The 25,000-nt window shown below is 35.6% G+C and overlaps 20 non-coding genes across 20 annotated transcripts; all 20 read right to left on the bottom strand.

Moving 5' to 3' along the window:
- Window positions 1-1,928: 1,928 nt before the first annotated feature.
- On the bottom strand, window positions 1,929-2,047 carry LOC134699961 (5S ribosomal RNA). The gene has a single exon (XR_010103709.1). It is a non-coding gene; the product is annotated as a 5S ribosomal RNA (ribosomal RNA).
- A 144-nt stretch (window positions 2,048-2,191) lies between these two features.
- LOC134699968 (5S ribosomal RNA) lies at window positions 2,192-2,310 on the bottom strand. The gene has a single exon (XR_010103711.1). It is a non-coding gene; the product is annotated as a 5S ribosomal RNA (ribosomal RNA).
- A 1,978-nt stretch (window positions 2,311-4,288) lies between these two features.
- LOC134699973 (5S ribosomal RNA) lies at window positions 4,289-4,407 on the bottom strand. Its single transcript, XR_010103715.1, has one exon. It is a non-coding gene; the product is annotated as a 5S ribosomal RNA (ribosomal RNA).
- Window positions 4,408-4,551: 144 nt separating this feature from the next.
- Window positions 4,552-4,670, bottom strand: LOC134699980 (5S ribosomal RNA). Its single transcript, XR_010103718.1, has one exon. It is a non-coding gene; the product is annotated as a 5S ribosomal RNA (ribosomal RNA).
- Window positions 4,671-6,648: 1,978 nt separating this feature from the next.
- On the bottom strand, window positions 6,649-6,767 carry LOC134699988 (5S ribosomal RNA). Its single transcript, XR_010103722.1, has one exon. It is a non-coding gene; the product is annotated as a 5S ribosomal RNA (ribosomal RNA).
- Window positions 6,768-6,911: 144 nt separating this feature from the next.
- Window positions 6,912-7,030, bottom strand: LOC134700000 (5S ribosomal RNA). The gene has a single exon (XR_010103725.1). It is a non-coding gene; the product is annotated as a 5S ribosomal RNA (ribosomal RNA).
- A 1,978-nt stretch (window positions 7,031-9,008) lies between these two features.
- On the bottom strand, window positions 9,009-9,127 carry LOC134700007 (5S ribosomal RNA). Its single transcript, XR_010103726.1, has one exon. It is a non-coding gene; the product is annotated as a 5S ribosomal RNA (ribosomal RNA).
- A 144-nt stretch (window positions 9,128-9,271) lies between these two features.
- LOC134700014 (5S ribosomal RNA) lies at window positions 9,272-9,390 on the bottom strand. The gene has a single exon (XR_010103727.1). It is a non-coding gene; the product is annotated as a 5S ribosomal RNA (ribosomal RNA).
- Window positions 9,391-11,368: 1,978 nt separating this feature from the next.
- On the bottom strand, window positions 11,369-11,487 carry LOC134700021 (5S ribosomal RNA). Its single transcript, XR_010103731.1, has one exon. It is a non-coding gene; the product is annotated as a 5S ribosomal RNA (ribosomal RNA).
- Window positions 11,488-11,631: 144 nt separating this feature from the next.
- LOC134700030 (5S ribosomal RNA) lies at window positions 11,632-11,750 on the bottom strand. Its single transcript, XR_010103739.1, has one exon. It is a non-coding gene; the product is annotated as a 5S ribosomal RNA (ribosomal RNA).
- A 1,978-nt stretch (window positions 11,751-13,728) lies between these two features.
- LOC134700039 (5S ribosomal RNA) lies at window positions 13,729-13,847 on the bottom strand. The gene has a single exon (XR_010103745.1). It is a non-coding gene; the product is annotated as a 5S ribosomal RNA (ribosomal RNA).
- A 144-nt stretch (window positions 13,848-13,991) lies between these two features.
- Window positions 13,992-14,110, bottom strand: LOC134700044 (5S ribosomal RNA). The gene has a single exon (XR_010103752.1). It is a non-coding gene; the product is annotated as a 5S ribosomal RNA (ribosomal RNA).
- A 1,975-nt stretch (window positions 14,111-16,085) lies between these two features.
- LOC134700053 (5S ribosomal RNA) lies at window positions 16,086-16,204 on the bottom strand. The gene has a single exon (XR_010103759.1). It is a non-coding gene; the product is annotated as a 5S ribosomal RNA (ribosomal RNA).
- Window positions 16,205-16,348: 144 nt separating this feature from the next.
- LOC134700060 (5S ribosomal RNA) lies at window positions 16,349-16,467 on the bottom strand. Its single transcript, XR_010103764.1, has one exon. It is a non-coding gene; the product is annotated as a 5S ribosomal RNA (ribosomal RNA).
- Window positions 16,468-18,445: 1,978 nt separating this feature from the next.
- On the bottom strand, window positions 18,446-18,564 carry LOC134700069 (5S ribosomal RNA). Its single transcript, XR_010103768.1, has one exon. It is a non-coding gene; the product is annotated as a 5S ribosomal RNA (ribosomal RNA).
- Window positions 18,565-18,708: 144 nt separating this feature from the next.
- On the bottom strand, window positions 18,709-18,827 carry LOC134700083 (5S ribosomal RNA). The gene has a single exon (XR_010103770.1). It is a non-coding gene; the product is annotated as a 5S ribosomal RNA (ribosomal RNA).
- A 1,978-nt stretch (window positions 18,828-20,805) lies between these two features.
- On the bottom strand, window positions 20,806-20,924 carry LOC134700091 (5S ribosomal RNA). Its single transcript, XR_010103771.1, has one exon. It is a non-coding gene; the product is annotated as a 5S ribosomal RNA (ribosomal RNA).
- A 144-nt stretch (window positions 20,925-21,068) lies between these two features.
- LOC134700099 (5S ribosomal RNA) lies at window positions 21,069-21,187 on the bottom strand. The gene has a single exon (XR_010103774.1). It is a non-coding gene; the product is annotated as a 5S ribosomal RNA (ribosomal RNA).
- A 1,978-nt stretch (window positions 21,188-23,165) lies between these two features.
- On the bottom strand, window positions 23,166-23,284 carry LOC134700102 (5S ribosomal RNA). Its single transcript, XR_010103776.1, has one exon. It is a non-coding gene; the product is annotated as a 5S ribosomal RNA (ribosomal RNA).
- Window positions 23,285-23,428: 144 nt separating this feature from the next.
- Window positions 23,429-23,547, bottom strand: LOC134700109 (5S ribosomal RNA). The gene has a single exon (XR_010103778.1). It is a non-coding gene; the product is annotated as a 5S ribosomal RNA (ribosomal RNA).
- Window positions 23,548-25,000: the final 1,453 nt, after the last annotated feature.

Here is a 25,000-nt window from a genome sequence, read left to right on the forward strand (position 1 = left end):
AACAGATCAAGAATTTGTATAAAAAAGATTTTTTTCAGGTTTAAGATAGAAGCAAAACTAAATATTTACTGCACGATCCAGAGGGGAAGATAGTAAAACTTAGCAAGTTCACATGGACTTTATAATAGAAATAAATTGCAGAGAAGAAAGAGAGATTTAGAAAATGGGACAAGCTTTATATTTTATTTGTGACTAATACCATGCAACAATTTCAGATTCTTTTTGAAAAATTTTGGTAGCCCTTAAAAGGGCTGTTTAAGCTTTAAAAGCATCATGCTTCCTTCATTTACTTCTTCTTTGGTGTCTTTGCCTTCTTTGGTTTAGCTGCAGCCTTTGTCTTCTTGGGAGATTTTGTGGCTTTCTTTGCAGATTTGGCAGCAGGTTTTGCAGCAGGTTTCTTTGCAGCTGGCTTCTTTGCTTTTGGTTTAGCTGCTTTCTTTTCACCTGCTGGTTTCTTTGCTGCAGGTTTCTTTGCGGCAGTCTTTTTGGTAGGTGTCTTTGCCTTCTTTGGCTTGGCTGCTTTAGGTTTAACTACTTTCTTTGCTGGTTTCTTAGCTGGTTTAGCTACTTCCCCAATCTTAAAGCTTCCAGAAGCGCCGGTACCCTTCGACTGTTTCAAGCTATTGCTCTTCACTCCTGATTTCAGAGCTAACTTCAAGTGAGTGTTGACTGTTTTTGCATCGCTACCAACGCTGAAGTTTGCTAAGATATACTTGAGGATGGCTTGACGGCTGGAGCCTCCACGCTCTTTCAAAGCAGATATAGCCTTTCCGACCATCTCGCTGTATTTTGGATGAGTAGCTACTTTCTTTGGTTTAGCTGCAGCTTTCTTCTTTGGTGACTTAGCTGGGGTCTTTACTACTGGTGCTGGTGCGTCAGACATTTTGCGGCTTTGGTTGTTGAACGATGTGTGCGAATGAACGACAGATTACAATGATATGCAAAAATCACTGACAGTGTGTAATTATCAAACTAACGCGGACCTCGACGAGAGCACCCTTAAACTTTCATGACAATCTAATTCAAACAGATCGACAAGAAAATCTGTGTGCTTGTTCGACAAGTTTTAATCATTTGTTTCAAATAAATTGTACTTTTTGTTATATAAATGATACACGAAAATTTTCAGCAGGAATTTATCTTTCAGAATATGTCATAAGAATTAAACAAGATACCACGAGTGAAGAAATATTTACGATTAATGTACAACTTGTCAATTTCACTCGTGCGATTCTTCATCAGAAAACGTGTTGTATTATTTCACAAAAACTAGATTGTGCCGTAAAAATGATATGAATTTGTAGTAAAATCATTTCTTTATATGTTTTTGCTTTCAGATATACACAGAAATAAAGAGACTTCCCAGAAATTTAGATTTTGCCTTCGATATGAAAGCACACAAAGATGGCAAACTTCGAAACCGGGACTTCCTTGACCGAGATGAAAGACGTTTCAAATATTCGAAGTTTTTACTGGAACTTTACAAACTATAATTATTATTTATTGTTTATTATTTGTTTTTGCTATAATGAATTTTTGCTAATTAGAATCCTTTTAGAAAAAAATGTGAATCATATAAGCCCTGGTCAAAAAGAAAGAGGCGATTTCAAATGACGACAAATGGCGGATACCATATGATCACAGACGACCTTTCAAAGACCTAATTTAAAAAAAAAATATATATATAGCCACATGCATGTGGAAGGAGTGGAATTCTCAAGTGTATATAACTTGACGTGCATGTATTTCACTTAAAAATATTTCAACATGCAGATGGGTATTGAAAACCAAATAAATTTATGAATGATTTATTTTCTGTTTTCTTCATTCGATAGCTAAATACATTGAATATTACATCCAAATAAATTAGTAAAAAAAATATTGAACCATTATGTTTGGTAGGAATACAAAATTATACGTAAAAAAAATGTCTACAACACCCGGTATTCCCAGGCGGTCACCCATCCAAGTACTAACCGGGCTCGACGTTGCTTAACTTCGGTGATCGGACGAGAACCGGTGTTTTCAACGTGATATGGTCGTAGACACAGAAGTGTTAAATTTTTTGATATATAAGGTTGGGTAGTAGCATTTTTGACAAACATTTATATATAATAATTTTTTTGAGAAGCAAAACTTTACATTAATTATATGTTTGATAGAAATGCAAAATTATAAGAACACAAAAAAATGTCTACAACACCCGGTATTCCCAGGCGGTCACCCATCCAAGTACTAACCGGGCTCGACGTTGCTTAACTTCGGTGATCGGACGAGAACCGGTGTTTTCAACGTGATATGGTCGTAGACACAGAAGTGTTAAAATTTTTGATATATAAAGTTAGGAAGTAGCAATTTTGAACAGATCAAGAATTTGTATAAAAAAGATTTTTTTCAGGTTTAAGATAGAAGCAAAACTAAATATTTACTGCACGATCCAGAGGGGAAGATAGTAAAACTTAGCAAGTTCACATGGACTTTATAATAGAAATAAATTGCAGAGAAGAAAGAGAGATTTAGAAAATGGGACAAGCTTTATATTTTATTTGTGACTAATACCATGCAACAATTTCAGATTCTTTTTGAAAAATTTTGGTAGCCCTTAAAAGGGCTGTTTAAGCTTTAAAAGCATCATGCTTCCTTCATTTACTTCTTCTTTGGTGTCTTTGCCTTCTTTGGTTTAGCTGCAGCCTTTGTCTTCTTGGGAGATTTTGTGGCTTTCTTTGCAGATTTGGCAGCAGGTTTTGCAGCAGGTTTCTTTGCAGCTGGCTTCTTTGCTTTTGGTTTAGCTGCTTTCTTTTCACCTGCTGGTTTCTTTGCTGCAGGTTTCTTTGCGGCAGTCTTTTTGGTAGGTGTCTTTGCCTTCTTTGGCTTGGCTGCTTTAGGTTTAACTACTTTCTTTGCTGGTTTCTTAGCTGGTTTAGCTACTTCCCCAATCTTAAAGCTTCCAGAAGCGCCGGTACCCTTCGACTGTTTCAAGCTATTGCTCTTCACTCCTGATTTCAGAGCTAACTTCAAGTGAGTGTTGACTGTTTTTGCATCGCTACCAACGCTGAAGTTTGCTAAGATATACTTGAGGATGGCTTGACGGCTGGAGCCTCCACGCTCTTTCAAAGCAGATATAGCCTTTCCGACCATCTCGCTGTATTTTGGATGAGTAGCTACTTTCTTTGGTTTAGCTGCAGCTTTCTTCTTTGGTGACTTAGCTGGGGTCTTTACTACTGGTGCTGGTGCGTCAGACATTTTGCGGCTTTGGTTGTTGAACGATGTGTGCGAATGAACGACAGATTACAATGATATGCAAAAATCACTGACAGTGTGTAATTATCAAACTAACGCGGACCTCGACGAGAGCACCCTTAAACTTTCATGACAATCTAATTCAAACAGATCGACAAGAAAATCTGTGTGCTTGTTCGACAAGTTTTAATCATTTGTTTCAAATAAATTGTACTTTTTGTTATATAAATGATACACGAAAATTTTCAGCAGGAATTTATCTTTCAGAATATGTCATAAGAATTAAACAAGATACCACGAGTGAAGAAATATTTACGATTAATGTACAACTTGTCAATTTCACTCGTGCGATTCTTCATCAGAAAACGTGTTGTATTATTTCACAAAAACTAGATTGTGCCGTAAAAATGATATGAATTTGTAGTAAAATCATTTCTTTATATGTTTTTGCTTTCAGATATACACAGAAATAAAGAGACTTCCCAGAAATTTAGATTTTGCCTTCGATATGAAAGCACACAAAGATGGCAAACTTCGAAACCGGGACTTCCTTGACCGAGATGAAAGACGTTTCAAATATTCGAAGTTTTTACTGGAACTTTACAAACTATAATTATTATTTATTGTTTATTATTTGTTTTTGCTATAATGAATTTTTGCTAATTAGAATCCTTTTAGAAAAAAATGTGAATCATATAAGCCCTGGTCAAAAAGAAAGAGGCGATTTCAAATGACGACAAATGGCGGATACCATATGATCACAGACGACCTTTCAAAGACCTAATTTAAAAAAAAAATATATATATAGCCACATGCATGTGGAAGGAGTGGAATTCTCAAGTGTATATAACTTGACGTGCATGTATTTCACTTAAAAATATTTCAACATGCAGATGGGTATTGAAAACCAAATAAATTTATGAATGATTTATTTTCTGTTTTCTTCATTCGATAGCTAAATACATTGAATATTACATCCAAATAAATTAGTAAAAAAAATATTGAACCATTATGTTTGGTAGGAATACAAAATTATACGTAAAAAAAATGTCTACAACACCCGGTATTCCCAGGCGGTCACCCATCCAAGTACTAACCGGGCTCGACGTTGCTTAACTTCGGTGATCGGACGAGAACCGGTGTTTTCAACGTGATATGGTCGTAGACACAGAAGTGTTAAATTTTTTGATATATAAGGTTGGGTAGTAGCATTTTTGACAAACATTTATATATAATAATTTTTTTGAGAAGCAAAACTTTACATTAATTATATGTTTGATAGAAATGCAAAATTATAAGAACACAAAAAAATGTCTACAACACCCGGTATTCCCAGGCGGTCACCCATCCAAGTACTAACCGGGCTCGACGTTGCTTAACTTCGGTGATCGGACGAGAACCGGTGTTTTCAACGTGATATGGTCGTAGACACAGAAGTGTTAAAATTTTTGATATATAAAGTTAGGAAGTAGCAATTTTGAACAGATCAAGAATTTGTATAAAAAAGATTTTTTTCAGGTTTAAGATAGAAGCAAAACTAAATATTTACTGCACGATCCAGAGGGGAAGATAGTAAAACTTAGCAAGTTCACATGGACTTTATAATAGAAATAAATTGCAGAGAAGAAAGAGAGATTTAGAAAATGGGACAAGCTTTATATTTTATTTGTGACTAATACCATGCAACAATTTCAGATTCTTTTTGAAAAATTTTGGTAGCCCTTAAAAGGGCTGTTTAAGCTTTAAAAGCATCATGCTTCCTTCATTTACTTCTTCTTTGGTGTCTTTGCCTTCTTTGGTTTAGCTGCAGCCTTTGTCTTCTTGGGAGATTTTGTGGCTTTCTTTGCAGATTTGGCAGCAGGTTTTGCAGCAGGTTTCTTTGCAGCTGGCTTCTTTGCTTTTGGTTTAGCTGCTTTCTTTTCACCTGCTGGTTTCTTTGCTGCAGGTTTCTTTGCGGCAGTCTTTTTGGTAGGTGTCTTTGCCTTCTTTGGCTTGGCTGCTTTAGGTTTAACTACTTTCTTTGCTGGTTTCTTAGCTGGTTTAGCTACTTCCCCAATCTTAAAGCTTCCAGAAGCGCCGGTACCCTTCGACTGTTTCAAGCTATTGCTCTTCACTCCTGATTTCAGAGCTAACTTCAAGTGAGTGTTGACTGTTTTTGCATCGCTACCAACGCTGAAGTTTGCTAAGATATACTTGAGGATGGCTTGACGGCTGGAGCCTCCACGCTCTTTCAAAGCAGATATAGCCTTTCCGACCATCTCGCTGTATTTTGGATGAGTAGCTACTTTCTTTGGTTTAGCTGCAGCTTTCTTCTTTGGTGACTTAGCTGGGGTCTTTACTACTGGTGCTGGTGCGTCAGACATTTTGCGGCTTTGGTTGTTGAACGATGTGTGCGAATGAACGACAGATTACAATGATATGCAAAAATCACTGACAGTGTGTAATTATCAAACTAACGCGGACCTCGACGAGAGCACCCTTAAACTTTCATGACAATCTAATTCAAACAGATCGACAAGAAAATCTGTGTGCTTGTTCGACAAGTTTTAATCATTTGTTTCAAATAAATTGTACTTTTTGTTATATAAATGATACACGAAAATTTTCAGCAGGAATTTATCTTTCAGAATATGTCATAAGAATTAAACAAGATACCACGAGTGAAGAAATATTTACGATTAATGTACAACTTGTCAATTTCACTCGTGCGATTCTTCATCAGAAAACGTGTTGTATTATTTCACAAAAACTAGATTGTGCCGTAAAAATGATATGAATTTGTAGTAAAATCATTTCTTTATATGTTTTTGCTTTCAGATATACACAGAAATAAAGAGACTTCCCAGAAATTTAGATTTTGCCTTCGATATGAAAGCACACAAAGATGGCAAACTTCGAAACCGGGACTTCCTTGACCGAGATGAAAGACGTTTCAAATATTCGAAGTTTTTACTGGAACTTTACAAACTATAATTATTATTTATTGTTTATTATTTGTTTTTGCTATAATGAATTTTTGCTAATTAGAATCCTTTTAGAAAAAAATGTGAATCATATAAGCCCTGGTCAAAAAGAAAGAGGCGATTTCAAATGACGACAAATGGCGGATACCATATGATCACAGACGACCTTTCAAAGACCTAATTTAAAAAAAAAATATATATATAGCCACATGCATGTGGAAGGAGTGGAATTCTCAAGTGTATATAACTTGACGTGCATGTATTTCACTTAAAAATATTTCAACATGCAGATGGGTATTGAAAACCAAATAAATTTATGAATGATTTATTTTCTGTTTTCTTCATTCGATAGCTAAATACATTGAATATTACATCCAAATAAATTAGTAAAAAAAATATTGAACCATTATGTTTGGTAGGAATACAAAATTATACGTAAAAAAAATGTCTACAACACCCGGTATTCCCAGGCGGTCACCCATCCAAGTACTAACCGGGCTCGACGTTGCTTAACTTCGGTGATCGGACGAGAACCGGTGTTTTCAACGTGATATGGTCGTAGACACAGAAGTGTTAAATTTTTTGATATATAAGGTTGGGTAGTAGCATTTTTGACAAACATTTATATATAATAATTTTTTTGAGAAGCAAAACTTTACATTAATTATATGTTTGATAGAAATGCAAAATTATAAGAACACAAAAAAATGTCTACAACACCCGGTATTCCCAGGCGGTCACCCATCCAAGTACTAACCGGGCTCGACGTTGCTTAACTTCGGTGATCGGACGAGAACCGGTGTTTTCAACGTGATATGGTCGTAGACACAGAAGTGTTAAAATTTTTGATATATAAAGTTAGGAAGTAGCAATTTTGAACAGATCAAGAATTTGTATAAAAAAGATTTTTTTCAGGTTTAAGATAGAAGCAAAACTAAATATTTACTGCACGATCCAGAGGGGAAGATAGTAAAACTTAGCAAGTTCACATGGACTTTATAATAGAAATAAATTGCAGAGAAGAAAGAGAGATTTAGAAAATGGGACAAGCTTTATATTTTATTTGTGACTAATACCATGCAACAATTTCAGATTCTTTTTGAAAAATTTTGGTAGCCCTTAAAAGGGCTGTTTAAGCTTTAAAAGCATCATGCTTCCTTCATTTACTTCTTCTTTGGTGTCTTTGCCTTCTTTGGTTTAGCTGCAGCCTTTGTCTTCTTGGGAGATTTTGTGGCTTTCTTTGCAGATTTGGCAGCAGGTTTTGCAGCAGGTTTCTTTGCAGCTGGCTTCTTTGCTTTTGGTTTAGCTGCTTTCTTTTCACCTGCTGGTTTCTTTGCTGCAGGTTTCTTTGCGGCAGTCTTTTTGGTAGGTGTCTTTGCCTTCTTTGGCTTGGCTGCTTTAGGTTTAACTACTTTCTTTGCTGGTTTCTTAGCTGGTTTAGCTACTTCCCCAATCTTAAAGCTTCCAGAAGCGCCGGTACCCTTCGACTGTTTCAAGCTATTGCTCTTCACTCCTGATTTCAGAGCTAACTTCAAGTGAGTGTTGACTGTTTTTGCATCGCTACCAACGCTGAAGTTTGCTAAGATATACTTGAGGATGGCTTGACGGCTGGAGCCTCCACGCTCTTTCAAAGCAGATATAGCCTTTCCGACCATCTCGCTGTATTTTGGATGAGTAGCTACTTTCTTTGGTTTAGCTGCAGCTTTCTTCTTTGGTGACTTAGCTGGGGTCTTTACTACTGGTGCTGGTGCGTCAGACATTTTGCGGCTTTGGTTGTTGAACGATGTGTGCGAATGAACGACAGATTACAATGATATGCAAAAATCACTGACAGTGTGTAATTATCAAACTAACGCGGACCTCGACGAGAGCACCCTTAAACTTTCATGACAATCTAATTCAAACAGATCGACAAGAAAATCTGTGTGCTTGTTCGACAAGTTTTAATCATTTGTTTCAAATAAATTGTACTTTTTGTTATATAAATGATACACGAAAATTTTCAGCAGGAATTTATCTTTCAGAATATGTCATAAGAATTAAACAAGATACCACGAGTGAAGAAATATTTACGATTAATGTACAACTTGTCAATTTCACTCGTGCGATTCTTCATCAGAAAACGTGTTGTATTATTTCACAAAAACTAGATTGTGCCGTAAAAATGATATGAATTTGTAGTAAAATCATTTCTTTATATGTTTTTGCTTTCAGATATACACAGAAATAAAGAGACTTCCCAGAAATTTAGATTTTGCCTTCGATATGAAAGCACACAAAGATGGCAAACTTCGAAACCGGGACTTCCTTGACCGAGATGAAAGACGTTTCAAATATTCGAAGTTTTTACTGGAACTTTACAAACTATAATTATTATTTATTGTTTATTATTTGTTTTTGCTATAATGAATTTTTGCTAATTAGAATCCTTTTAGAAAAAAATGTGAATCATATAAGCCCTGGTCAAAAAGAAAGAGGCGATTTCAAATGACGACAAATGGCGGATACCATATGATCACAGACGACCTTTCAAAGACCTAATTTAAAAAAAAAATATATATATAGCCACATGCATGTGGAAGGAGTGGAATTCTCAAGTGTATATAACTTGACGTGCATGTATTTCACTTAAAAATATTTCAACATGCAGATGGGTATTGAAAACCAAATAAATTTATGAATGATTTATTTTCTGTTTTCTTCATTCGATAGCTAAATACATTGAATATTACATCCAAATAAATTAGTAAAAAAAATATTGAACCATTATGTTTGGTAGGAATACAAAATTATACGTAAAAAAAATGTCTACAACACCCGGTATTCCCAGGCGGTCACCCATCCAAGTACTAACCGGGCTCGACGTTGCTTAACTTCGGTGATCGGACGAGAACCGGTGTTTTCAACGTGATATGGTCGTAGACACAGAAGTGTTAAATTTTTTGATATATAAGGTTGGGTAGTAGCATTTTTGACAAACATTTATATATAATAATTTTTTTGAGAAGCAAAACTTTACATTAATTATATGTTTGATAGAAATGCAAAATTATAAGAACACAAAAAAATGTCTACAACACCCGGTATTCCCAGGCGGTCACCCATCCAAGTACTAACCGGGCTCGACGTTGCTTAACTTCGGTGATCGGACGAGAACCGGTGTTTTCAACGTGATATGGTCGTAGACACAGAAGTGTTAAAATTTTTGATATATAAAGTTAGGAAGTAGCAATTTTGAACAGATCAAGAATTTGTATAAAAAAGATTTTTTTCAGGTTTAAGATAGAAGCAAAACTAAATATTTACTGCACGATCCAGAGGGGAAGATAGTAAAACTTAGCAAGTTCACATGGACTTTATAATAGAAATAAATTGCAGAGAAGAAAGAGAGATTTAGAAAATGGGACAAGCTTTATATTTTATTTGTGACTAATACCATGCAACAATTTCAGATTCTTTTTGAAAAATTTTGGTAGCCCTTAAAAGGGCTGTTTAAGCTTTAAAAGCATCATGCTTCCTTCATTTACTTCTTCTTTGGTGTCTTTGCCTTCTTTGGTTTAGCTGCAGCCTTTGTCTTCTTGGGAGATTTTGTGGCTTTCTTTGCAGATTTGGCAGCAGGTTTTGCAGCAGGTTTCTTTGCAGCTGGCTTCTTTGCTTTTGGTTTAGCTGCTTTCTTTTCACCTGCTGGTTTCTTTGCTGCAGGTTTCTTTGCGGCAGTCTTTTTGGTAGGTGTCTTTGCCTTCTTTGGCTTGGCTGCTTTAGGTTTAACTACTTTCTTTGCTGGTTTCTTAGCTGGTTTAGCTACTTCCCCAATCTTAAAGCTTCCAGAAGCGCCGGTACCCTTCGACTGTTTCAAGCTATTGCTCTTCACTCCTGATTTCAGAGCTAACTTCAAGTGAGTGTTGACTGTTTTTGCATCGCTACCAACGCTGAAGTTTGCTAAGATATACTTGAGGATGGCTTGACGGCTGGAGCCTCCACGCTCTTTCAAAGCAGATATAGCCTTTCCGACCATCTCGCTGTATTTTGGATGAGTAGCTACTTTCTTTGGTTTAGCTGCAGCTTTCTTCTTTGGTGACTTAGCTGGGGTCTTTACTACTGGTGCTGGTGCGTCAGACATTTTGCGGCTTTGGTTGTTGAACGATGTGTGCGAATGAACGACAGATTACAATGATATGCAAAAATCACTGACAGTGTGTAATTATCAAACTAACGCGGACCTCGACGAGAGCACCCTTAAACTTTCATGACAATCTAATTCAAACAGATCGACAAGAAAATCTGTGTGCTTGTTCGACAAGTTTTAATCATTTGTTTCAAATAAATTGTACTTTTTGTTATATAAATGATACACGAAAATTTTCAGCAGGAATTTATCTTTCAGAATATGTCATAAGAATTAAACAAGATACCACGAGTGAAGAAATATTTACGATTAATGTACAACTTGTCAATTTCACTCGTGCGATTCTTCATCAGAAAACGTGTTGTATTATTTCACAAAAACTAGATTGTGCCGTAAAAATGATATGAATTTGTAGTAAAATCATTTCTTTATATGTTTTTGCTTTCAGATATACACAGAAATAAAGAGACTTCCCAGAAATTTAGATTTTGCCTTCGATATGAAAGCACACAAAGATGGCAAACTTCGAAACCGGGACTTCCTTGACCGAGATGAAAGACGTTTCAAATATTCGAAGTTTTTACTGGAACTTTACAAACTATAATTATTATTTATTGTTTATTATTTGTTTTTGCTATAATGAATTTTTGCTAATTAGAATCCTTTTAGAAAAAAATGTGAATCATATAAGCCCTGGTCAAAAAGAAAGAGGCGATTTCAAATGACGACAAATGGCGGATACCATATGATCACAGACGACCTTTCAAAGACCTAATTTAAAAAAAAAATATATATATAGCCACATGCATGTGGAAGGAGTGGAATTCTCAAGTGTATATAACTTGACGTGCATGTATTTCACTTAAAAATATTTCAACATGCAGATGGGTATTGAAAACCAAATAAATTTATGAATGATTTATTTTCTGTTTTCTTCATTCGATAGCTAAATACATTGAATATTACATCCAAATAAATTAGTAAAAAAAATATTGAACCATTATGTTTGGTAGGAATACAAAATTATACGTAAAAAAAATGTCTACAACACCCGGTATTCCCAGGCGGTCACCCATCCAAGTACTAACCGGGCTCGACGTTGCTTAACTTCGGTGATCGGACGAGAACCGGTGTTTTCAACGTGATATGGTCGTAGACACAGAAGTGTTAAATTTTTTGATATATAAGGTTGGGTAGTAGCATTTTTGACAAACATTTATATATAATAATTTTTTTGAGAAGCAAAACTTTACATTAATTATATGTTTGATAGAAATGCAAAATTATAAGAACACAAAAAAATGTCTACAACACCCGGTATTCCCAGGCGGTCACCCATCCAAGTACTAACCGGGCTCGACGTTGCTTAACTTCGGTGATCGGACGAGAACCGGTGTTTTCAACGTGATATGGTCGTAGACACAGAAGTGTTAAAATTTTTGATATATAAAGTTAGGAAGTAGCAATTTTGAACAGATCAAGAATTTGTATAAAAAAGATTTTTTTCAGGTTTAAGATAGAAGCAAAACTAAATATTTACTGCACGATCCAGAGGGGAAGATAGTAAAACTTAGCAAGTTCACATGGACTTTATAATAGAAATAAATTGCAGAGAAGAAAGAGAGATTTAGAAAATGGGACAAGCTTTATATTTTATTTGTGACTAATACCATGCAACAATTTCAGATTCTTTTTGAAAAATTTTGGTAGCCCTTAAAAGGGCTGTTTAAGCTTTAAAAGCATCATGCTTCCTTCATTTACTTCTTCTTTGGTGTCTTTGCCTTCTTTGGTTTAGCTGCAGCCTTTGTCTTCTTGGGAGATTTTGTGGCTTTCTTTGCAGATTTGGCAGCAGGTTTTGCAGCAGGTTTCTTTGCAGCTGGCTTCTTTGCTTTTGGTTTAGCTGCTTTCTTTTCACCTGCTGGTTTCTTTGCTGCAGGTTTCTTTGCGGCAGTCTTTTTGGTAGGTGTCTTTGCCTTCTTTGGCTTGGCTGCTTTAGGTTTAACTACTTTCTTTGCTGGTTTCTTAGCTGGTTTAGCTACTTCCCCAATCTTAAAGCTTCCAGAAGCGCCGGTACCCTTCGACTGTTTCAAGCTATTGCTCTTCACTCCTGATTTCAGAGCTAACTTCAAGTGAGTGTTGACTGTTTTTGCATCGCTACCAACGCTGAAGTTTGCTAAGATATACTTGAGGATGGCTTGACGGCTGGAGCCTCCACGCTCTTTCAAAGCAGATATAGCCTTTCCGACCATCTCGCTGTATTTTGGATGAGTAGCTACTTTCTTTGGTTTAGCTGCAGCTTTCTTCTTTGGTGACTTAGCTGGGGTCTTTACTACTGGTGCTGGTGCGTCAGACATTTTGCGGCTTTGGTTGTTGAACGATGTGTGCGAATGAACGACAGATTACAATGATATGCAAAAATCACTGACAGTGTGTAATTATCAAACTAACGCGGACCTCGACGAGAGCACCCTTAAACTTTCATGACAATCTAATTCAAACAGATCGACAAGAAAATCTGTGTGCTTGTTCGACAAGTTTTAATCATTTGTTTCAAATAAATTGTACTTTTTGTTATATAAATGATACACGAAAATTTTCAGCAGGAATTTATCTTTCAGAATATGTCATAAGAATTAAACAAGATACCACGAGTGAAGAAATATTTACGATTAATGTACAACTTGTCAATTTCACTCGTGCGATTCTTCATCAGAAAACGTGTTGTATTATTTCACAAAAACTAGATTGTGCCGTAAAAATGATATGAATTTGTAGTAAAATCATTTCTTTATATGTTTTTGCTTTCAGATATACACAGAAATAAAGAGACTTCCCAGAAATTTAGATTTTGCCTTCGATATGAAAGCACACAAAGATGGCAAACTTCGAAACCGGGACTTCCTTGACCGAGATGAAAGACGTTTCAAATATTCGAAGTTTTTACTGGAACTTTACAAACTATAATTATTATTTATTGTTTATTATTTGTTTTTGCTATAATGAATTTTTGCTAATTAGAATCCTTTTAGAAAAAAATGTGAATCATATAAGCCCTGGTCAAAAAGAAAGAGGCGATTTCAAATGACGACAAATGGCGGATACCATATGATCACAGACGACCTTTCAAAGACCTAATTTAAAAAAAAAATATATATATAGCCACATGCATGTGGAAGGAGTGGAATTCTCAAGTGTATATAACTTGACGTGCATGTATTTCACTTAAAAATATTTCAACATGCAGATGGGTATTGAAAACCAAATAAATTTATGAATGATTTATTTTCTGTTTTCTTCATTCGATAGCTAAATACATTGAATATTACATCCAAATAAATTAGTAAAAAAAATATTGAACCATTATGTTTGGTAGGAATACAAAATTATACGTAAAAAAAATGTCTACAACACCCGGTATTCCCAGGCGGTCACCCATCCAAGTACTAACCGGGCTCGACGTTGCTTAACTTCGGTGATCGGACGAGAACCGGTGTTTTCAACGTGATATGGTCGTAGACACAGAAGTGTTAAATTTTTTGATATATAAGGTTGGGTAGTAGCATTTTTGACAAACATTTATATATAATAATTTTTTTGAGAAGCAAAACTTTACATTAATTATATGTTTGATAGAAATGCAAAATTATAAGAACACAAAAAAATGTCTACAACACCCGGTATTCCCAGGCGGTCACCCATCCAAGTACTAACCGGGCTCGACGTTGCTTAACTTCGGTGATCGGACGAGAACCGGTGTTTTCAACGTGATATGGTCGTAGACACAGAAGTGTTAAAATTTTTGATATATAAAGTTAGGAAGTAGCAATTTTGAACAGATCAAGAATTTGTATAAAAAAGATTTTTTTCAGGTTTAAGATAGAAGCAAAACTAAATATTTACTGCACGATCCAGAGGGGAAGATAGTAAAACTTAGCAAGTTCACATGGACTTTATAATAGAAATAAATTGCAGAGAAGAAAGAGAGATTTAGAAAATGGGACAAGCTTTATATTTTATTTGTGACTAATACCATGCAACAATTTCAGATTCTTTTTGAAAAATTTTGGTAGCCCTTAAAAGGGCTGTTTAAGCTTTAAAAGCATCATGCTTCCTTCATTTACTTCTTCTTTGGTGTCTTTGCCTTCTTTGGTTTAGCTGCAGCCTTTGTCTTCTTGGGAGATTTTGTGGCTTTCTTTGCAGATTTGGCAGCAGGTTTTGCAGCAGGTTTCTTTGCAGCTGGCTTCTTTGCTTTTGGTTTAGCTGCTTTCTTTTCACCTGCTGGTTTCTTTGCTGCAGGTTTCTTTGCGGCAGTCTTTTTGGTAGGTGTCTTTGCCTTCTTTGGCTTGGCTGCTTTAGGTTTAACTACTTTCTTTGCTGGTTTCTTAGCTGGTTTAGCTACTTCCCCAATCTTAAAGCTTCCAGAAGCGCCGGTACCCTTCGACTGTTTCAAGCTATTGCTCTTCACTCCTGATTTCAGAGCTAACTTCAAGTGAGTGTTGACTGTTTTTGCATCGCTACCAACGCTGAAGTTTGCTAAGATATACTTGAGGATGGCTTGACGGCTGGAGCCTCCACGCTCTTTCAAAGCAGATATAGCCTTTCCGACCATCTCGCTGTATTTTGGATGAGTAGCTACTTTCTTTGGTTTAGCTGCAGCTTTCTTCTTTGGTGACTTAGCTGGGGTCTTTACTACTGGTGCTGGTGCGTCAGACATTTTGCGGCTTTGGTTGTTGAACGATGTGTGCGAATGAACGACAGATTACAATGATATGCAAAAATCACTGACAGTGTGTAATTATCAAACTAACGCGGACCTCGACGAGAGCACCCTTAAACTTTCATGACATAATTCAAACAGATCGACAAGAAAATCTGTGTGCTTGTTCGACAAGTTTTAATCATTTGTTTCAAATAAATTGTACTTTTTGTTATATAAATGATACACGAAAATTTTCAGCAGGAATTTATCTTTCAGAATATGTCATAAGAATTAAACAAGATACCACGAGTGAAGAAATATTTACGATTAATGTACAACTTGTCAATTTCACTCGTGCGATTCTTCATCAGAAAACGTGTTGTATTATTTCACAAAAACTAGATTGTGCCGTAAAAATGATATGAATTTGTAGTAAAATCATTTCTTTATATGTTTTTGCTTTCAGATATACACAGAAATAAAGAGACTTCCCAGAAATTTAGATTTTGCCTTCGATATGAAAGCACACAAAGATGGCAAACTTCGAAACCGGGACTTCCTTGACCGAGATGAAAGACGTTTCAAATATTCGAAGTTTTTACTGGAACTTTACAAACTATAATTATTATTTATTGTTTATTATTTGTTTTTGCTATAATGAATTTTTGCTAATTAGAATCCTTTTAGAAAAAAATGTGAATCATATAAGCCCTGGTCAAAAAGAAAGAGGCGATTTCAAATGACGACAAATGGCGGATACCATATGATCACAGACGACCTTTCAAAGACCTAATTTAAAAAAAAAATATATATATAGCCACATGCATGTGGAAGGAGTGGAATTCTCAAGTGTATATAACTTGACGTGCATGTATTTCACTTAAAAATATTTCAACATGCAGATGGGTATTGAAAACCAAATAAATTTATGAATGATTTATTTTCTGTTTTCTTCATTCGATAGCTAAATACATTGAATATTACATCCAAATAAATTAGTAAAAAAAATATTGAACCATTATGTTTGGTAGGAATACAAAATTATACGTAAAAAAAATGTCTACAACACCCGGTATTCCCAGGCGGTCACCCATCCAAGTACTAACCGGGCTCGACGTTGCTTAACTTCGGTGATCGGACGAGAACCGGTGTTTTCAACGTGATATGGTCGTAGACACAGAAGTGTTAAATTTTTTGATATATAAGGTTGGGTAGTAGCATTTTTGACAAACATTTATATATAATAATTTTTTTGAGAAGCAAAACTTTACATTAATTATATGTTTGATAGAAATGCAAAATTATAAGAACACAAAAAAATGTCTACAACACCCGGTATTCCCAGGCGGTCACCCATCCAAGTACTAACCGGGCTCGACGTTGCTTAACTTCGGTGATCGGACGAGAACCGGTGTTTTCAACGTGATATGGTCGTAGACACAGAAGTGTTAAAATTTTTGATATATAAAGTTAGGAAGTAGCAATTTTGAACAGATCAAGAATTTGTATAAAAAAGATTTTTTTCAGGTTTAAGATAGAAGCAAAACTAAATATTTACTGCACGATCCAGAGGGGAAGATAGTAAAACTTAGCAAGTTCACATGGACTTTATAATAGAAATAAATTGCAGAGAAGAAAGAGAGATTTAGAAAATGGGACAAGCTTTATATTTTATTTGTGACTAATACCATGCAACAATTTCAGATTCTTTTTGAAAAATTTTGGTAGCCCTTAAAAGGGCTGTTTAAGCTTTAAAAGCATCATGCTTCCTTCATTTACTTCTTCTTTGGTGTCTTTGCCTTCTTTGGTTTAGCTGCAGCCTTTGTCTTCTTGGGAGATTTTGTGGCTTTCTTTGCAGATTTGGCAGCAGGTTTTGCAGCAGGTTTCTTTGCAGCTGGCTTCTTTGCTTTTGGTTTAGCTGCTTTCTTTTCACCTGCTGGTTTCTTTGCTGCAGGTTTCTTTGCGGCAGTCTTTTTGGTAGGTGTCTTTGCCTTCTTTGGCTTGGCTGCTTTAGGTTTAACTACTTTCTTTGCTGGTTTCTTAGCTGGTTTAGCTACTTCCCCAATCTTAAAGCTTCCAGAAGCGCCGGTACCCTTCGACTGTTTCAAGCTATTGCTCTTCACTCCTGATTTCAGAGCTAACTTCAAGTGAGTGTTGACTGTTTTTGCATCGCTACCAACGCTGAAGTTTGCTAAGATATACTTGAGGATGGCTTGACGGCTGGAGCCTCCACGCTCTTTCAAAGCAGATATAGCCTTTCCGACCATCTCGCTGTATTTTGGATGAGTAGCTACTTTCTTTGGTTTAGCTGCAGCTTTCTTCTTTGGTGACTTAGCTGGGGTCTTTACTACTGGTGCTGGTGCGTCAGACATTTTGCGGCTTTGGTTGTTGAACGATGTGTGCGAATGAACGACAGATTACAATGATATGCAAAAATCACTGACAGTGTGTAATTATCAAACTAACGCGGACCTCGACGAGAGCACCCTTAAACTTTCATGACAATCTAATTCAAACAGATCGACAAGAAAATCTGTGTGCTTGTTCGACAAGTTTTAATCATTTGTTTCAAATAAATTGTACTTTTTGTTATATAAATGATACACGAAAATTTTCAGCAGGAATTTATCTTTCAGAATATGTCATAAGAATTAAACAAGATACCACGAGTGAAGAAATATTTACGATTAATGTACAACTTGTCAATTTCACTCGTGCGATTCTTCATCAGAAAACGTGTTGTATTATTTCACAAAAACTAGATTGTGCCGTAAAAATGATATGAATTTGTAGTAAAATCATTTCTTTATATGTTTTTGCTTTCAGATATACACAGAAATAAAGAGACTTCCCAGAAATTTAGATTTTGCCTTCGATATGAAAGCACACAAAGATGGCAAACTTCGAAACCGGGACTTCCTTGACCGAGATGAAAGACGTTTCAAATATTCGAAGTTTTTACTGGAACTTTACAAACTATAATTATTATTTATTGTTTATTATTTGTTTTTGCTATAATGAATTTTTGCTAATTAGAATCCTTTTAGAAAAAAATGTGAATCATATAAGCCCTGGTCAAAAAGAAAGAGGCGATTTCAAATGACGACAAATGGCGGATACCATATGATCACAGACGACCTTTCAAAGACCTAATTTAAAAAAAAAATATATATATAGCCACATGCATGTGGAAGGAGTGGAATTCTCAAGTGTATATAACTTGACGTGCATGTATTTCACTTAAAAATATTTCAACATGCAGATGGGTATTGAAAACCAAATAAATTTATGAATGATTTATTTTCTGTTTTCTTCATTCGATAGCTAAATACATTGAATATTACATCCAAATAAATTAGTAAAAAAAATATTGAACCATTATGTTTGGTAGGAATACAAAATTATACGTAAAAAAAATGTCTACAACACCCGGTATTCCCAGGCGGTCACCCATCCAAGTACTAACCGGGCTCGACGTTGCTTAACTTCGGTGATCGGACGAGAACCGGTGTTTTCAACGTGATATGGTCGTAGACACAGAAGTGTTAAATTTTTTGATATATAAGGTTGGGTAGTAGCATTTTTGACAAACATTTATATATAATAATTTTTTTGAGAAGCAAAACTTTACATTAATTATATGTTTGATAGAAATGCAAAATTATAAGAACACAAAAAAATGTCTACAACACCCGGTATTCCCAGGCGGTCACCCATCCAAGTACTAACCGGGCTCGACGTTGCTTAACTTCGGTGATCGGACGAGAACCGGTGTTTTCAACGTGATATGGTCGTAGACACAGAAGTGTTAAAATTTTTGATATATAAAGTTAGGAAGTAGCAATTTTGAACAGATCAAGAATTTGTATAAAAAAGATTTTTTTCAGGTTTAAGATAGAAGCAAAACTAAATATTTACTGCACGATCCAGAGGGGAAGATAGTAAAACTTAGCAAGTTCACATGGACTTTATAATAGAAATAAATTGCAGAGAAGAAAGAGAGATTTAGAAAATGGGACAAGCTTTATATTTTATTTGTGACTAATACCATGCAACAATTTCAGATTCTTTTTGAAAAATTTTGGTAGCCCTTAAAAGGGCTGTTTAAGCTTTAAAAGCATCATGCTTCCTTCATTTACTTCTTCTTTGGTGTCTTTGCCTTCTTTGGTTTAGCTGCAGCCTTTGTCTTCTTGGGAGATTTTGTGGCTTTCTTTGCAGATTTGGCAGCAGGTTTTGCAGCAGGTTTCTTTGCAGCTGGCTTCTTTGCTTTTGGTTTAGCTGCTTTCTTTTCACCTGCTGGTTTCTTTGCTGCAGGTTTCTTTGCGGCAGTCTTTTTGGTAGGTGTCTTTGCCTTCTTTGGCTTGGCTGCTTTAGGTTTAACTACTTTCTTTGCTGGTTTCTTAGCTGGTTTAGCTACTTCCCCAATCTTAAAGCTTCCAGAAGCGCCGGTACCCTTCGACTGTTTCAAGCTATTGCTCTTCACTCCTGATTTCAGAGCTAACTTCAAGTGAGTGTTGACTGTTTTTGCATCGCTACCAACGCTGAAGTTTGCTAAGATATACTTGAGGATGGCTTGACGGCTGGAGCCTCCACGCTCTTTCAAAGCAGATATAGCCTTTCCGACCATCTCGCTGTATTTTGGATGAGTAGCTACTTTCTTTGGTTTAGCTGCAGCTTTCTTCTTTGGTGACTTAGCTGGGGTCTTTACTACTGGTGCTGGTGCGTCAGACATTTTGCGGCTTTGGTTGTTGAACGATGTGTGCGAATGAACGACAGATTACAATGATATGCAAAAATCACTGACAGTGTGTAATTATCAAACTAACGCGGACCTCGACGAGAGCACCCTTAAACTTTCATGACAATCTAATTCAAACAGATCGACAAGAAAATCTGTGTGCTTGTTCGACAAGTTTTAATCATTTGTTTCAAATAAATTGTACTTTTTGTTATATAAATGATACACGAAAATTTTCAGCAGGAATTTATCTTTCAGAATATGTCATAAGAATTAAACAAGATACCACGAGTGAAGAAATATTTACGATTAATGTACAACTTGTCAATTTCACTCGTGCGATTCTTCATCAGAAAACGTGTTGTATTATTTCACAAAAACTAGATTGTGCCGTAAAAATGATATGAATTTGTAGTAAAATCATTTCTTTATATGTTTTTGCTTTCAGATATACACAGAAATAAAGAGACTTCCCAGAAATTTAGATTTTGCCTTCGATATGAAAGCACACAAAGATGGCAAACTTCGAAACCGGGACTTCCTTGACCGAGATGAAAGACGTTTCAAATATTCGAAGTTTTTACTGGAACTTTACAAACTATAATTATTATTTATTGTTTATTATTTGTTTTTGCTATAATGAATTTTTGCTAATTAGAATCCTTTTAGAAAAAAATGTGAATCATATAAGCCCTGGTCAAAAAGAAAGAGGCGATTTCAAATGACGACAAATGGCGGATACCATATGATCACAGACGACCTTTCAAAGACCTAATTTAAAAAAAAAATATATATATAGCCACATGCATGTGGAAGGAGTGGAATTCTCAAGTGTATATAACTTGACGTGCATGTATTTCACTTAAAAATATTTCAACATGCAGATGGGTATTGAAAACCAAATAAATTTATGAATGATTTATTTTCTGTTTTCTTCATTCGATAGCTAAATACATTGAATATTACATCCAAATAAATTAGTAAAAAAAATATTGAACCATTATGTTTGGTAGGAATACAAAATTATACGTAAAAAAAATGTCTACAACACCCGGTATTCCCAGGCGGTCACCCATCCAAGTACTAACCGGGCTCGACGTTGCTTAACTTCGGTGATCGGACGAGAACCGGTGTTTTCAACGTGATATGGTCGTAGACACAGAAGTGTTAAATTTTTTGATATATAAGGTTGGGTAGTAGCATTTTTGACAAACATTTATATATAATAATTTTTTTGAGAAGCAAAACTTTACATTAATTATATGTTTGATAGAAATGCAAAATTATAAGAACACAAAAAAATGTCTACAACACCCGGTATTCCCAGGCGGTCACCCATCCAAGTACTAACCGGGCTCGACGTTGCTTAACTTCGGTGATCGGACGAGAACCGGTGTTTTCAACGTGATATGGTCGTAGACACAGAAGTGTTAAAATTTTTGATATATAAAGTTAGGAAGTAGCAATTTTGAACAGATCAAGAATTTGTATAAAAAAGATTTTTTTCAGGTTTAAGATAGAAGCAAAACTAAATATTTACTGCACGATCCAGAGGGGAAGATAGTAAAACTTAGCAAGTTCACATGGACTTTATAATAGAAATAAATTGCAGAGAAGAAAGAGAGATTTAGAAAATGGGACAAGCTTTATATTTTATTTGTGACTAATACCATGCAACAATTTCAGATTCTTTTTGAAAAATTTTGGTAGCCCTTAAAAGGGCTGTTTAAGCTTTAAAAGCATCATGCTTCCTTCATTTACTTCTTCTTTGGTGTCTTTGCCTTCTTTGGTTTAGCTGCAGCCTTTGTCTTCTTGGGAGATTTTGTGGCTTTCTTTGCAGATTTGGCAGCAGGTTTTGCAGCAGGTTTCTTTGCAGCTGGCTTCTTTGCTTTTGGTTTAGCTGCTTTCTTTTCACCTGCTGGTTTCTTTGCTGCAGGTTTCTTTGCGGCAGTCTTTTTGGTAGGTGTCTTTGCCTTCTTTGGCTTGGCTGCTTTAGGTTTAACTACTTTCTTTGCTGGTTTCTTAGCTGGTTTAGCTACTTCCCCAATCTTAAAGCTTCCAGAAGCGCCGGTACCCTTCGACTGTTTCAAGCTATTGCTCTTCACTCCTGATTTCAGAGCTAACTTCAAGTGAGTGTTGACTGTTTTTGCATCGCTACCAACGCTGAAGTTTGCTAAGATATACTTGAGGATGGCTTGACGGCTGGAGCCTCCACGCTCTTTCAAAGCAGATATAGCCTTTCCGACCATCTCGCTGTATTTTGGATGAGTAGCTACTTTCTTTGGTTTAGCTGCAGCTTTCTTCTTTGGTGACTTAGCTGGGGTCTTTACTACTGGTGCTGGTGCGTCAGACATTTTGCGGCTTTGGTTGTTGAACGATGTGTGCGAATGAACGACAGATTACAATGATATGCAAAAATCACTGACAGTGTGTAATTATCAAACTAACGCGGACCTCGACGAGAGCACCCTTAAACTTTCATGACAATCTAATTCAAACAGATCGACAAGAAAATCTGTGTGCTTGTTCGACAAGTTTTAATCATTTGTTTCAAATAAATTGTACTTTTTGTTATATAAATGATACACGAAAATTTTCAGCAGGAATTTATCTTTCAGAATATGTCATAAGAATTAAACAAGATACCACGAGTGAAGAAATATTTACGATTAATGTACAACTTGTCAATTTCACTCGTGCGATTCTTCATCAGAAAACGTGTTGTATTATTTCACAAAAACTAGATTGTGCCGTAAAAATGATATGAATTTGTAGTAAAATCATTTCTTTATATGTTTTTGCTTTCAGATATACACAGAAATAAAGAGACTTCCCAGAAATTTAGATTTTGCCTTCGATATGAAAGCACACAAAGATGGCAAACTTCGAAACCGGGACTTCCTTGACCGAGATGAAAGACGTTTCAAATATTCGAAGTTTTTACTGGAACTTTACAAACTATAATTATTATTTATTGTTTATTATTTGTTTTTGCTATAATGAATTTTTGCTAATTAGAATCCTTTTAGAAAAAAATGTGAATCATATAAGCCCTGGTCAAAAAGAAAGAGGCGATTTCAAATGACGACAAATGGCGGATACCATATGATCACAGACGACCTTTCAAAGACCTAATTTAAAAAAAAAATATATATATAGCCACATGCATGTGGAAGGAGTGGAATTCTCAAGTGTATATAACTTGACGTGCATGTATTTCACTTAAAAATATTTCAACATGCAGATGGGTATTGAAAACCAAATAAATTTATGAATGATTTATTTTCTGTTTTCTTCATTCGATAGCTAAATACATTGAATATTACATCCAAATAAATTAGTAAAAAAAATATTGAACCATTATGTTTGGTAGGAATACAAAATTATACGTAAAAAAAATGTCTACAACACCCGGTATTCCCAGGCGGTCACCCATCCAAGTACTAACCGGGCTCGACGTTGCTTAACTTCGGTGATCGGACGAGAACCGGTGTTTTCAACGTGATATGGTCGTAGACACAGAAGTGTTAAATTTTTTGATATATAAGGTTGGGTAGTAGCATTTTTGACAAACATTTATATATAATAATTTTTTTGAGAAGCAAAACTTTACATTAATTATATGTTTGATAGAAATGCAAAATTATAAGAACACAAAAAAATGTCTACAACACCCGGTATTCCCAGGCGGTCACCCATCCAAGTACTAACCGGGCTCGACGTTGCTTAACTTCGGTGATCGGACGAGAACCGGTGTTTTCAACGTGATATGGTCGTAGACACAGAAGTGTTAAAATTTTTGATATATAAAGTTAGGAAGTAGCAATTTTGAACAGATCAAGAATTTGTATAAAAAAGATTTTTTTCAGGTTTAAGATAGAAGCAAAACTAAATATTTACTGCACGATCCAGAGGGGAAGATAGTAAAACTTAGCAAGTTCACATGGACTTTATAATAGAAATAAATTGCAGAGAAGAAAGAGAGATTTAGAAAATGGGACAAGCTTTATATTTTATTTGTGACTAATACCATGCAACAATTTCAGATTCTTTTTGAAAAATTTTGGTAGCCCTTAAAAGGGCTGTTTAAGCTTTAAAAGCATCATGCTTCCTTCATTTACTTCTTCTTTGGTGTCTTTGCCTTCTTTGGTTTAGCTGCAGCCTTTGTCTTCTTGGGAGATTTTGTGGCTTTCTTTGCAGATTTGGCAGCAGGTTTTGCAGCAGGTTTCTTTGCAGCTGGCTTCTTTGCTTTTGGTTTAGCTGCTTTCTTTTCACCTGCTGGTTTCTTTGCTGCAGGTTTCTTTGCGGCAGTCTTTTTGGTAGGTGTCTTTGCCTTCTTTGGCTTGGCTGCTTTAGGTTTAACTACTTTCTTTGCTGGTTTCTTAGCTGGTTTAGCTACTTCCCCAATCTTAAAGCTTCCAGAAGCGCCGGTACCCTTCGACTGTTTCAAGCTATTGCTCTTCACTCCTGATTTCAGAGCTAACTTCAAGTGAGTGTTGACTGTTTTTGCATCGCTACCAACGCTGAAGTTTGCTAAGATATACTTGAGGATGGCTTGACGGCTGGAGCCTCCACGCTCTTTCAAAGCAGATATAGCCTTTCCGACCATCTCGCTGTATTTTGGATGAGTAGCTACTTTCTTTGGTTTAGCTGCAGCTTTCTTCTTTGGTGACTTAGCTGGGGTCTTTACTACTGGTGCTGGTGCGTCAGACATTTTGCGGCTTTGGTTGTTGAACGATGTGTGCGAATGAACGACAGATTACAATGATATGCAAAAATCACTGACAGTGTGTAATTATCAAACTAACGCGGACCTCGACGAGAGCACCCTTAAACTTTCATGACAATCTAATTCAAACAGATCGACAAGAAAATCTGTGTGCTTGTTCGACAAGTTTTAATCATTTGTTTCAAATAAATTGTACTTTTTGTTATATAAATGATACACGAAAATTTTCAGCAGGAATTTATCTTTCAGAATATGTCATAAGAATTAAACAAGATACCACGAGTGAAGAAATATTTACGATTAATGTACAACTTGTCAATTTCACTCGTGCGATTCTTCATCAGAAAACGTGTTGTATTATTTCACAAAAACTAGATTGTGCCGTAAAAATGATATGAATTTGTAGTAAAATCATTTCTTTATATGTTTTTGCTTTCAGATATACACAGAAATAAAGAGACTTCCCAGAAATTTAGATTTTGCCTTCGATATGAAAGCACACAAA

This window comes from Mytilus trossulus, chromosome 1 (assembly GCF_036588685.1).
Source record: "Mytilus trossulus isolate FHL-02 chromosome 1, PNRI_Mtr1.1.1.hap1, whole genome shotgun sequence".
Classification (NCBI taxonomy): Eukaryota; Metazoa; Mollusca; class Bivalvia; order Mytilida; family Mytilidae; genus Mytilus; species Mytilus trossulus.